The sequence below is a fragment of the Pygocentrus nattereri genome, chromosome 4 (assembly GCF_015220715.1).
Source record: "Pygocentrus nattereri isolate fPygNat1 chromosome 4, fPygNat1.pri, whole genome shotgun sequence".
NCBI lineage: Eukaryota > Metazoa > Chordata > Actinopteri > Characiformes > Serrasalmidae > Pygocentrus > Pygocentrus nattereri.
Window position 1 is genome coordinate 502089 of NC_051214.1, and position 11790 is coordinate 513878.

The 11790-nt window shown below is 44.3% G+C and overlaps 1 protein-coding gene across 6 annotated transcripts in view; it reads left to right on the forward strand.

Moving 5' to 3' along the window:
- Nucleotides 1–1018: 1018 nt before the first annotated feature.
- fynb (FYN proto-oncogene, Src family tyrosine kinase b) overlaps nucleotides 1019–11790 on the forward strand; it is a 77378-nt gene continuing 66606 nt past the window's right edge. For 2 of the 6 annotated variants that reach the window (XM_037537568.1, XM_037537564.1), the window contains exon 1: nucleotides 1019–1193. The gene's annotated coding sequence lies outside the window, so the exon portion shown is untranslated. Of the gene's footprint in view, nucleotides 1194–4341; nucleotides 4365–11790 lie in introns of those variants that run through there. The other 4 variants (XM_037537561.1, XM_037537567.1, XM_037537566.1 and 1 more) reach the window with 3 other exon arrangements.

The window sequence follows — 11790 nt, forward strand, 5'->3', positions numbered from 1 at the left end:
TGGGTTCTGTTGGGTTCTGTTTGTGTTCTATGTTCTGTTGTGGTTCTGTTTGGGTTCTGTTGGTGTTCTGTTTGGGTTCTGTTGGTGTTCTGTTTGGATTCTGTTTGGGTTCTGTTGGTGTTCTGGTTGGGTTCTGTTGGTGTTCTGTTGGTGTTCTGGTTGGGTTCTGTTTGATGAGATTGAGAACACAGAGCTTCACCGTTCTGTGTGAGCTGTTTACGGTAGAGATCAAAGAACCTGCAGTAATTCTGATATCAGAGATTTAATTCTATACACTTTGTTTTATAGGTCTAAACACGCCGCCTCATTTCTATGTGGGTGTTTCTCTGGGATTCAGTCTGAGATACAAGACAAGCATCATCAGATTAGATTATGGATGAAATTCTTTGTAATAGAAATAACGTTAATAATTAATAGCATTAATAATTAATAACGTTAATAATTAATGAGTTACATTCACTGTGATCTCCACATGCAGTTCAGACGGACCAGCAGGGGGCAGCAGCAGACCAGACACTGAACTGTGTTACAAATGAGGACCAGACAGACAGACAGACAGACAGACAGCTATCTCTCCAGATCTCTGATTTCCGGTTCTGAGGTGTGATGTTGAGTCTCGTGCTTAGCCCCGCGTGACTCTATAAATCCTCTTATTTTATTAAATCATCTCATTAATCATCTCATTAATCATCTTATTAATCGCTCCCTGTGTTCGCTGCTCGGCTGTCTGATTACGAACCCGCCGCTCAGTGAATCCAGCCGTTCTATTGGCTCACACAGCTGTCAATCACGCCAGTCCCGTTGGTATTGGCTTATTTTTACTTCCACCTTGTTTCCGTTAAGCCCCTCCCCCCTACTCTAGTATTGGGTAGTGAGCCCCTGGCGGAGGATGAACTACTGTCCAATCGTAGCGCAGGAGGGCGGGGCAAAACCATCCAATCCCAGCTCGCGAGGGCGGGGTTTGCAGAAAACGGGTGGGGAATAAACAACGCCTCTCGCCATCATCATCATCCTCCTCCTCCTCCTCCTCATCCTCATCACCAGCATACACTCCAGCGCAGAGCCGCGCGAGGGAAGCACGCGCCGTCATCTGTTCTTCAGTTCATCTTGTTTACTAACATCTTCATTAATCACCACCTGGAGCCCCGGGGGATGACACGCACTCACGCCGGGCTGTAGGCGTCCTCAGGCGGGTAAGAGCGGCGGGCTGAGCCGGGAGAGTGGAGGAGTGATTTAATGAGCTGTTCGTGTGATTATGAGCAGAAATAGTGCCGTGATAGTGTGTGTGTGTGTGTGTGTGTGTGTGTGTGTGTGTGTGTGTGTGTGTGATGTAGTTTATGGTTCTTTTATTCGCAGAACTGATGTTTATAAGTGTGTTTATAAGCACTGGGACACTGACTTATACGTTGTAATATTGGTGCTGTGGTCATTTTCAATGCTGTTAGTTATGTTCTACTCTTGGTTCTGCAGTTATGTTCTAAAAGTGCCACTTTAGTTAATTGTGGGAACACTGTGTTTATGGTGTAATGCTGGTACTAGGTCTGTGCCCCAGTACTGTTAGTTTACTAACAGTTACTATATTTATGTAATAATATTGTTGCTCCGTGTATGTCCTAATACTGGTACTGTAGTTATTAATACAGTGGTACTCTGTGTATGTCCTAATACTGGTACTGTAGTTATTAATACAGTGGTACTCCGTGTATGTCCTAATACTGGTACTGTAGTTATTAATACAGCGGTACTCCGTGTATGTCCTAATACTGGTACTGTAGTTATTAATACAGCGGTACTCCGTGTATGTCGTAATACTGGTACTGTAGTTATTAATACAGCGGTACTCCGTTTATGTCCTAATACTGGTACTGTAGTTATTAATACAGCGGTACTCTGTGTATGTCCTAATACTGGTACTGTAGTTATTAATACAGCGGTACTCTGTGTATGTCCTAATACTGGTACTGTAGTTATTAATACAGCGGTACTCCGTGTATGTCCTAATACTGTACTGTAGTTATTAATACAGCGGTACTCCGTGTATGTCCTAATACTGGTACTGTAGTTATTAATACAGCGGTACTCCGTGTATGTCCTAATACTGGTACTGTAGTTATTACTAGCGGTACTCCGTGTATGTCCTAATACTGGTACTGTAGTTATTAATACAGCGGTACTCCGTGTATGTCGTAATACTGGTACTGTAGTTATTAATACAGCGGTACTCCGTGTATGTCGTAATACTGGTACTGTAGTTATTAATACAGCGGTACTCCGTGTATGTCCTAATACTGGTACTGTAGTTATTAATACAGCGGTACTCTGTTTATGTCCTAATACTGGTACTGTAGTTATTAATACAGCGGTACTCTGTGTATGTCCTAATACTGGTACTGTAGTTATTAATACAGCGGTACTCTGTGTATGTCCTAATACTGGTACTGTAGTTATTAATACAGCGGTACTCCGTGTATGTCCTAATACTGGTACTGTAGTTATTAATACAGCGGTACTCCGTGTATGTCCTAATACTGGTACTGTAGTTATTAATACAGCGGTACTCTGTGTATGTCCTAATACTGGTACTGTAGTTATTAATACAGCGGTACTCCGTTTATGTCCTAATACTGGTACTGTAGTTATTAATACAGTGGTACTCCGTGTATGTCCTAATACTGGTACTGTAGTTATTAATACAGCGGTACTCCGTGTATGTCCTAATACTGGTACTGTAGTTATTAATACAGCGGTACTCCGTTTATGTCCTAATACTGGTACTGTAGTTATTAATACAGCGGTACTCTGTGTATGTCCTAATACTGGTACTGTAGTTATTAATACAGCGGTGCTCTGTGTATGTCCTAATACTGGTACTGTAGTTATTAATACAGCGGTACTCTGTTTATGTCCTAATACTGGTACTGTAGTTATTAATACAGCGGTACTCTGTTTATGTCCTAATACTGGTACTGTAGTTATTAATACAGCGGTACTCTGTGTATGTCCTAATACTGGTACTGTAGTTATTAATACAGCGGTACTCTGTTTATGTCCTAATACTGGTACTGTAGTTATTAATACAGCGGTGCTCTGTTTATGTCCTAATACTGGTATTGTAGTTATTAATACAGCGGTACTCTGTGTATGTCCTAATACTGGTACTGTAGTTATTAATACAGCGGTACTCTGTGTATGTCCTAATACTGGTACTGTAGTTATTAATACAGCGGTACTCCGTGTATGTCCTAATACTGGTACTGTAGTTATTAATACAGCGGTACTCTGTGTATGTCCTAATACTGGTACTGTAGTTATTAATACAGCGGTACTCTGTGTATGTCCTAATACTGGTACTGTAGTTATTAATACAGCGGTGCTCTGTTTATGTCCTAATACTGGTACTGTAGTTATTAATACAGCGGTACTCTGTTTATGTCCTAATACTGGTACTGTAGTTATTAATACAGCGGTACTCTGTTATGTCCTAATACTGGTACTGTAGTTATTAATACAGCGGTGCTGTTTATGTCCTAATACTGGTACTGTAGTTATTAATACAGCGGTACTCTGTTTATGTCCTAATACTGGTACTGTAGTTATTAATACAGCGGTACTCTGTGTATGTCCTAATACTGGTACTGTAGTTATTAATACAGCGGTACTCTGTGTATGTCCTAATACTGGTACTGTAGTTATTAATACAGCGGTGCTCTGTTTATGTCCTAATACTGGTACTGTAGTTATTAATACAGCGGTGCTCTGTTTATGTCCTAATACTGGTACTGTAGTTATTAATACAGCGGTACTCTGTGTATGTCCTAATACTGGTACTGTAGTTATTAATACAGCGGTGCTCTGTTTATGTCCTAATACTGGTACTGTAGTTATTAATACAGCGGTACTCTGTGTATGTCCTAATACTGGTACTGTAGTTATTAATACAGCGGTGCTCTGTATGTCCTAATACTGGTACTGTAGTTATTAATACAGCGGTACTCTGTTTATGTCCTAATACTGGTACTGTAGTTATTAATACAGCGGTACTCTGTGTATGTCCTAATACTGGTACTGTAGTTATTAATACAGCAGTGCTTATATCACATCATGTCATATGTCTAAGTATTGATGCTGTGTTGACGTTCTTATATTGGCACTTTGGTGATTTGCAGCAGGACTTATTGTGTCTGTGTCCTAATGTTGGTTCTCTGTTCATGTTCCTGTTTCGGTGCTTCAGCTGAGCTGTAGCGGAGTCTGTGAGCAGTTCTGTGTGTGTGTAATGTCATCCATGTTTATGGTTCTCTAGTTATTTACAGAAGTGATAGTGTGTTTATAAGCACTGGGACACTGACCTCTACGTTCTAGTATTGGTGAGTGATTTTCAGCACTGCTGCTATTTATGTTCTATTATTGGGTTCTGTGGTTAGGTTCTAGATGTGACACTTGTTATTTGTGCCACTAACACTGCGGTTGTGAACTAGTATTGGTGCTCTGTTTATTTCCTAATATTAGTATTGGTTGTGCTGATATTGACATAACTGGTGCTGCAGTTATGTCCTAATATTTTTCCCGTGCTTTAATATTAGTAGCCCAGTGAAATACAGAACCGGTTCTGTGTTTATGGCTTTAATGTTGGTTCAGTGTTTCTGGCCTATATTGGTGCTTTGATGATGTGCAGTGTTAGTAGTAATGTACGGTGTGTTTAATGGGACTGTGCTTATGTTTCGTCACATCTCCAAAAACGGAAACTTCGACTCTTGAGTAATCAGGTAATGGGGAAATTCCAGGTCTACATGAGCCAGGCACTAAACAGATTTCTGCTTTATAACCAGCCAATAAACTCACAGAATAATAGCACAAGCTTCATGGCCCACCTTTTATTCTGAAACACTGAGCCACTTTACCTGAAAATATGAACAATCGTCACCTAGAAATCGGAAAGAAATCAGAGTGAGAGCTCACATGCATGGAGAAATCTGATCACTCAGCTGAAGTCCAGCCTTTTTATCAGATTTCAAGATCGGAGTGACCATTTGAATAATCAGATACCTGCAGAAATCCGTTTATGATAAGATTATTGAGTGCATGTGAACGCACTCACTGACCAACTGCATGACTTAGTATAAAGAGAGTAAAACTAGTCTGTTTAACTGGATTTAGTGCCAAATACTTTGAGTTCACAGTTTTTGATATTATAGATTGAATATCGTAACAAATCATGTATTGTGAAAATTTCTTGAAGAATCACATGATATTTTTCCCATATCTCCGACCTCTACTCACTAGCGCCCTCTATGTGCTCTTGTTGTGGCATTTGTTGATGACCTCATCAGTGCAGGCTCAGCAGTGGGCTTTTATCCGGAAACTCAGAGTGGAGGGGTTTGTTTACAGTATTCAGATGTTAAAATGTATTTATTCATTTACAGTCATTGAGATGCTATTTCGAATTTTGATAAATTTTTATGGCCAGTTCCTTTTTTCCCCATGAAGCTTATTAGTCTTTTATGAGGTCAAACTGTGTGTCACAATATAAATCCTATTATGTACACTTTAATGAGCCAAATTCTCAATTAAAAAGTAAAAAATAAACATCACTTTCCATTTTAGATAACATGAATGTAATGAAGAGCTGCATGTACAGTAACAACTGACTGGCTGCAGCCTTTAATTACTTTAATTCACTGCCTGATGACTGAGACGCTGTTTTATGAGAGTTTAGAGAACTTCAACTCCATTCATGGTGGAGGGAGACATGCAGGGCGCTGTGCGGCAAAATAGTCCCCAAAGAAAACTGCTGTAGAGTGTAGCTGTCTGTGTGCAGTAGTATCAGTGCTGTAGAGTGTAGCTCTCTGTGTGCAGTAGTGTCAGTGCTGTAGAGTGTAGCTGTCTGTGTGCAGTAGTGTCAGTTCTGTAGAGTGTAGCTGTCTGTGTGCAGTAGTGTCAGTGCTGTAGAGTGTAGCTCTCTGTGAGCAGTAGTGTCAGTGCTGTAGAGTGTATCTGTCTGTGTGCAGTAGTGTCAGTGCTGTAAAGTGTATCTGTCTGTGTGCAGTAGTGTCAGTGCTGTAAAGTGTATCTGTCTGTGTGCAGTAGTGTCAGTGCTGTAGAGTGTAGCTGTCTGTGTGCAGTAGTGTCAGTGCTGTAAAGTGTATCTGTCTGTGTGCAGTAGTGTCAGTGCTGTAGTGTGTAGCTGTCTGTGTGCAGTAGTGTCAGTGCTGTAGAGTGTAGCTGTCTGTGTGCAGTAGTGTCAGTGCTGTACAGTGTAGTTGTCTGTGAGCAGTAGTGTCAGTGCTGTAGAGTGTATCTGTCTGTGTGCAGTAGTGTCAGTGCTGTAGAGTGTATCTGTCTGTGAGCAGTAGTGTCAGTGCTGTAGAGTGTAGTTGTCTGTGTGCAGTAGTGTCAGTGCTGTAGAGTGTAGTTGTCTGTGTGCAGTAGTGTCAGTGCTGTAGAGTGTAGCTGTCTGTGTGCAGTAGTGTCAGTGCTGTAGAGTGTAGCTGTCTGTGTGCAGTAGTGTCAGTGCTGTAGAGTGTATCTGTCTGTGTGCAGTAGTGTCAGTGCTGTAGAGTGTATCTGCCTGTGTGCAGTAGTGTCAGTGCTGTAGAGTGTAGCTGTCTGTGTGCAATAGTGTCAGTGCTGTAGAGTGTCTCTGTCTGTGTGCAGTAGTGTCAGTGCTGTAGAGTGTAGCTGTCTGTGTGCAGTAGTGTCAGTGCTGTAGAGTGTAGCTGTCTGTGTGCAGTAGTGTCAGTGCTGTAGAGTGTCTCTGTCTGTGTGCAGTAGTGTCAGTGCTGTAGAGTGTAGCTGTCTGTGTGCAGTAGTGTCAGTGCTGTAGAGTGTATCTGTCTGTGAGCAGTAGTGTCAGTGCTGTAGAGTGTAGTTGTCTGTGTGCAGTAGTGTCAGTGCTGTAGAGTGTAGCTGTCTGTGTGCAGTAGTGTCAGTGCTGTAGAGTGTAGCTGTCTGTGTGCAGTAGTGTCAGTGCTGTAGAGTGTAGCTGTCTGTGAGCAGTAGTGTCAGTGCTGTAGAGTGTATCTGTCTGTGTGCAGTAGTGTCAGTGCTGTAGAGTGTATCTGCCTGTGTGCAGTAGTGTCAGTGCTGTAGAGTGTAGCTGTCTGTGTGCAGTAGTGTCAGTGCTGTAGAGTGTCTCTATCTGTGTGCAGTAGTGTCAGTGCTGTAGAGTGTAGCTGTCTGTGTGCAGTAGTGTCAGTGCTGTAGAGTGTAGCTGTCTGTGTGCAGTAGTGTCAGTGCTGTAGAGTGTCTCTGTCTGTGTGCTGTAGTGTCAGTGCTGTAGAGTGTCTCTGTCTGTGTGCAGTAGTGTCAGTGCTGTAGAGTGTAGCTGTCTGTGTGCAGTAGTGTCAGTGCTGTAGAGTGTAGCTGTCTGTGAGCAGTAGTGTCAGTGCTGTAGAGTGTAGTTGTCTGTGTGCAGTAGTGTCAGTGCTGTAGAGTGTAGTTGTCTGTGTGCAGTAGTGTCAGTGCTGTAGAGTGTAGTTGTCTGTGTGCAGTAGTGTCAGTGCTGTAGAGTGTATCTGTCTGTGTGCAGTAGTGTCAATGCTGTAGAGTGTATCTGTCTGTGTGCAGTAGTGTCAGTGCTGTAGAGTGTATCTGTCTGTGTGCAGTAGTGTCAATGCTGTAGAGTGTATCTGTCTGTGAGCAGTAGTGACAGTGCTGTAGAGTGTATCTGTCTGTGTGCAGTAGTGTCAGTGCTGTAGAGTGTAGCTGTCTGTGTGCAGTAGTGTCAGTGCTGTAGAGTGTATCTGTCTGTGTGCAGTAGTGTCAGTGCTGTAGAGTGTAGCTCTCTGTGTGCAGTAGTGTCAGTGCTGTAGAGTGTAGCTGTCTGTGTGCAGTAGTGTCAGTGCTGTAGAGTGTAGCTGTCTGTGTGCAGTAGTGTCAGTGCTGTAGAGTGTAGCTGTCTGTGTGCAGTAGTGTCAGTGCTGTAGAGTGTAGCTGTCTGTGTGCAGTAGTGTCAGTGCTGTAGAGTGTAGCTGTCTGTGAGCAGTAGTGTCCGTGCTGTAGAGTGTAGCTGTCTGTGAGCAGTAGTGTCAGTGCTGTAGAGTGTATCTGTCTGTGTGCAGTAGTGTCAGTGCTGTAGAGTGTAGCTGTCTGTGTGCAGTAGTGTCAGTGCTGTAGAGTGTATCTGTCTGTGTGCAGTAGTGTCAGTGCTGTAGAGTGTAACTGTCTGTGTGCAGTAGTGTCAGTGCTGTAGAGTGTCTCTGTCTGTGTGCAGTAGTGTCAGTGCTGTAGAGTGTATCTGTCTGTGTGCAGTAGTGTCAGTGCTGTAGAGTGTATCTGTCTGTGAGCAGTAGTGTCCGTGCTGTAGAGTGTAGCTGTCTGTGAGCAGTAGTGTCAGTGCTGTAGAGTGTATCTGTCTGTGTGCAGTAGTGTCAGTGCTGTAGAGTGTAGCTGTCTGTGTGCAGTAGTGTCAGTGCTGTAGAGTGTATCTGTCTGTGAGCAGTAGTGTCAGTGCTGTAGAGTGTAGCTGTCTGTGTGCAGTAGTGTCAGTGCTGTAGAGTGTCTCTGTCTGTGTGCAGTAGTGTCAGTGCTGTAGAGTGTATCTGTCTGTGTGCAGTAGTGTCAGTGCTGTAGAGTGTATCTGTCTGTGAGCAGTAGTGTCAGTGCTGTAGAGTGTATCTGTCTGTGAGAAGTAGTGTCAGTGCTGTAGAGTGTAGTTGTCTGTGTGCAGTAGTGTCAGTGCGTGTAGAGTGTAGCTGTCTTGTGAGCAGTAGTGTCAGTCTGTAGAGTGTAGTTGTCTGTGTGCAGTAGTGTCAGTGCTGTAGGAGTGTAGCTGTCTGTGTGCAGTAGTGTCAGTGCTGTAGAGTGTAGCTGTCTGTGTGCAGTAGTGTCAGTGCTGTAGAGTGTATCTGTCTGTGTGCAGTAGTGTCAGTGCTGTAGAGTGTAGCTGTCTGTGTGCAGTAGTGTCAGTGCTGTAGAGTGTAGCTGTCTGTGAGCAGTAGTGTCAGTGCTGTAGAGTGTAGTTGTCTGTGTGCAGTAGTGTCAGTGCTGTAAAGTGTAGCTGTCTGTGTGCAGTAGTGTCAGTGCTGTAGAGTGTAGCTGTCTGTGTGCAGTAGTGTCAGTGCTGTAGAGTGTAGCTGTCTGTGTGCAGTAGTGTCAGTGCTGTAAAGTGTAGCTGTCTGTGTGCAGTAGTGTCAGTGCTGTAGAGTGTAGCTGTCTGTGAGCAGTAGTGTCAGTGCTGTAGAGTGTATCTGTCTGCCTGTGTGCAGTAGTGTCAGTGCTGTAGAGTGTAGTTGTCTGTGTGCAGTAGTGTCAGTGCTGTAGAGTGTAGCTGTCTGTGAGCAGTAGTGTCAGTGCTGTAGAGTGTAGCTGTCTGTGAGCAGTAGTGTCAGTGCTGTAGAGTGTAGCTGTCTTTGTGCAGTAGTGTCAGTGCTGTAGAGTGTATCTGTCTGTGAGCAGTAGTGTCAGTGCTGTAGAGTGTAGCTGTCTGTGAGCAGTAGTGTCAGTGCTGTAGAGTGTATCTGTCTGTGTGCAGTAGTGTCAGTGCTGTAGAGTGTAGCTCTCTGTGTGCAGTAGTGTCAGTGCTGTAGAGTGTATCTGTCTGTGTGCAGTAGTGTCAGTGCTGTAAAGTGTATCTGTCTGTGTGCAGTAGTGTCAGTGCTGTAGAGTGTATCTGTCTGTGAGCAGTAGTGTCAGTGCTGTAGAGTGTATCTGTCTGTGTGCAGTAGTGTCAGTGCTGTAGAGTGTATCTGTCTGTGTGCAGTAGTGTCAATGCTGTAGAGTGTATCTGTCTGTGAGCAGTAGTGACAGTGCTGTAGAGTGTATCTGTCTGTGTGCAGTAGTGTCAGTGCTGTAGAGTGTAGCTGTCTGTGTGCAGTAGTGTCAGTGCTGTAGAGTGTATCTGTCTGTGTGCAGTAGTGTCAGTGCTGTAGAGTGTAGTTGTCTGTGTGCAGTAGTGTCAGTGCTGTAGAGTGTAGCTGTCTGTGTGCAGTAGTGTTAGTGCTGTAGAGTTTATCTGTCTGTGTGCAGTAGTGTCAGTGCTGTAAAGTGTAGCTGTCTGTGTGCAGTAGTGTCAGTGCTGTAGAGTGTAGCTGTCTGTGTGCAGTAGTGTCAGTGCTGTAGAGTGTAGCTGTCTGTGTGCAGTAGTGTCAGTGCTGTAAAGTGTATCTGTCTGTGCAGTAGTGTCAGTGCTGTAGAGTGTAGCTGTCTGTGAGCAGTAGTGTCAGTGCTGTAGAGTGTATCTGTCTGCCTGTGTGCAGTAGTGTCAGTGCTGTAGAGTGTAGTTGTCTGTGTGCAGTAGTGTCAGTGCTGTAGAGTGTAGCTGTCTGTGAGCAGTAGTGTCAGTGCTGTAGAGTGTAGCTGTCTGTGAGCAGTAGTGTCAGTGCTGTAGAGTGTAGCTGTCTTTGTGCAGTAGTGTCAGTGCTGTAGAGTGTATCTGTCTGTGAGCAGTAGTGTCAGTGCTGTAGAGTGTAGCTGTCTGTGAGCAGCAGTGTCAGTGCTGTAGAGTGTATCTGTCTGTGTGCAGTATTGTCAGTGCTGTAGAGTGTAGCTGTCTGTGAGCAGTAGTGTCAGTGCTGTAGAGTGTATCTGTCTGTGTGCAGTAGTGTCAGTGCTGTAGAGTGTAGTTGTCTGTGTGCAGTAGTGTCAGTGCTGTAGAGTGTAGCTGTCTGTGAGCAGTAGTGTCAGTGCTGTAGAGTGTAGCTGTCTGTGAGCAGTAGTGTCAGTGCTGTAGAGTGTAGCTGTCTTTGTGCAGTAGTGTCAGTGCTGTAGAGTGTATCTGTCTGTGAGCAGTAGTGTCAGTGCTGTAGAGTGTAGCTGTCTGTGAGCAGTAGTGTCAGTGCTGTAGAGTGTATCTGTCTGTGTGCAGTAGTGTCAGTGCTGTAGAGTGTAGCTGTCTGTGAGCAGCAGTGTCAGTGCTGTAGAGTGTATCTGTCTGTGTGCAGTATTGTCAGTGCTGTAGAGTGTAGCTGTCTGTGAGCAGTAGTGTCAGTGCTGTAGAGTGTATCTGTCTGCCTGTGTGCAGTAGTGTCAGTGCTGTAGAGTGTATCTGTCTGTGTGCAGTAGTGTCAGTGCTGTAAAGTGTATCTGTCTGTGTGCAGTAGTGTCAGTGCTGTAGAGTGTATCTGTCTGTGAGCAGTAGTGTCAGTGCTGTAGAGTGTATCTGTCTGTGTGCAGTAGTGTCAGTGCTGTAGAGTGTATCTGTCTGTGTGCAGTAGTGTCAATGCTGTAGAGTGTATCTGTCTGTGAGCAGTAGTGACAGTGCTGTAGAGTGTATCTGTCTGTGTGCAGTAGTGTCAGTGCTGTAGAGTGTAGCTGTCTGTGTGCAGTAGTGTCAGTGCTGTAGAGTGTATCTGTCTGTGTGCAGTAGTGTCAGTGCTGTAGAGTGTAGTTGTCTGTGTGCAGTAGTGTCAGTGCTGTAGAGTGTAGCTGTCTGTGTGCAGTAGTGTCAGTGCTGTAGAGTGTATCTGTCTGTGTGCAGTAGTGTTAGTGCTGTAGAGTTTATCTGTCTGTGTGCAGTAGTGTCAGTGCTGTAAAGTGTAGCTGTCTGTGTGCAGTAGTGTCAGTGCTGTAGAGTGTAGCTGTCTGTGTGCAGTAGTGTCAGTGCTGTAGAGTGTAGCTGTCTGTGTGCAGTAGTGTCAGTGCTGTAAAGTGTATCTGTCTGTGCAGTAGTGTCAGTGCTGTAGAGTGTAGCTGTCTGTGAGCAGTAGTGTCAGTGCTGTAGAGTGTATCTGTCTGCCTGTGTGCAGTAGTGTCAGTGCTGTAGAGTGTAGTTGTCTGTGTGCAGTAGTGTCAGTGCTGTAGAGTGTAGCTGTCTGTGAGCAGTAGTGTCAGTGCTGTAGAGTGTAGCTGTCTGTG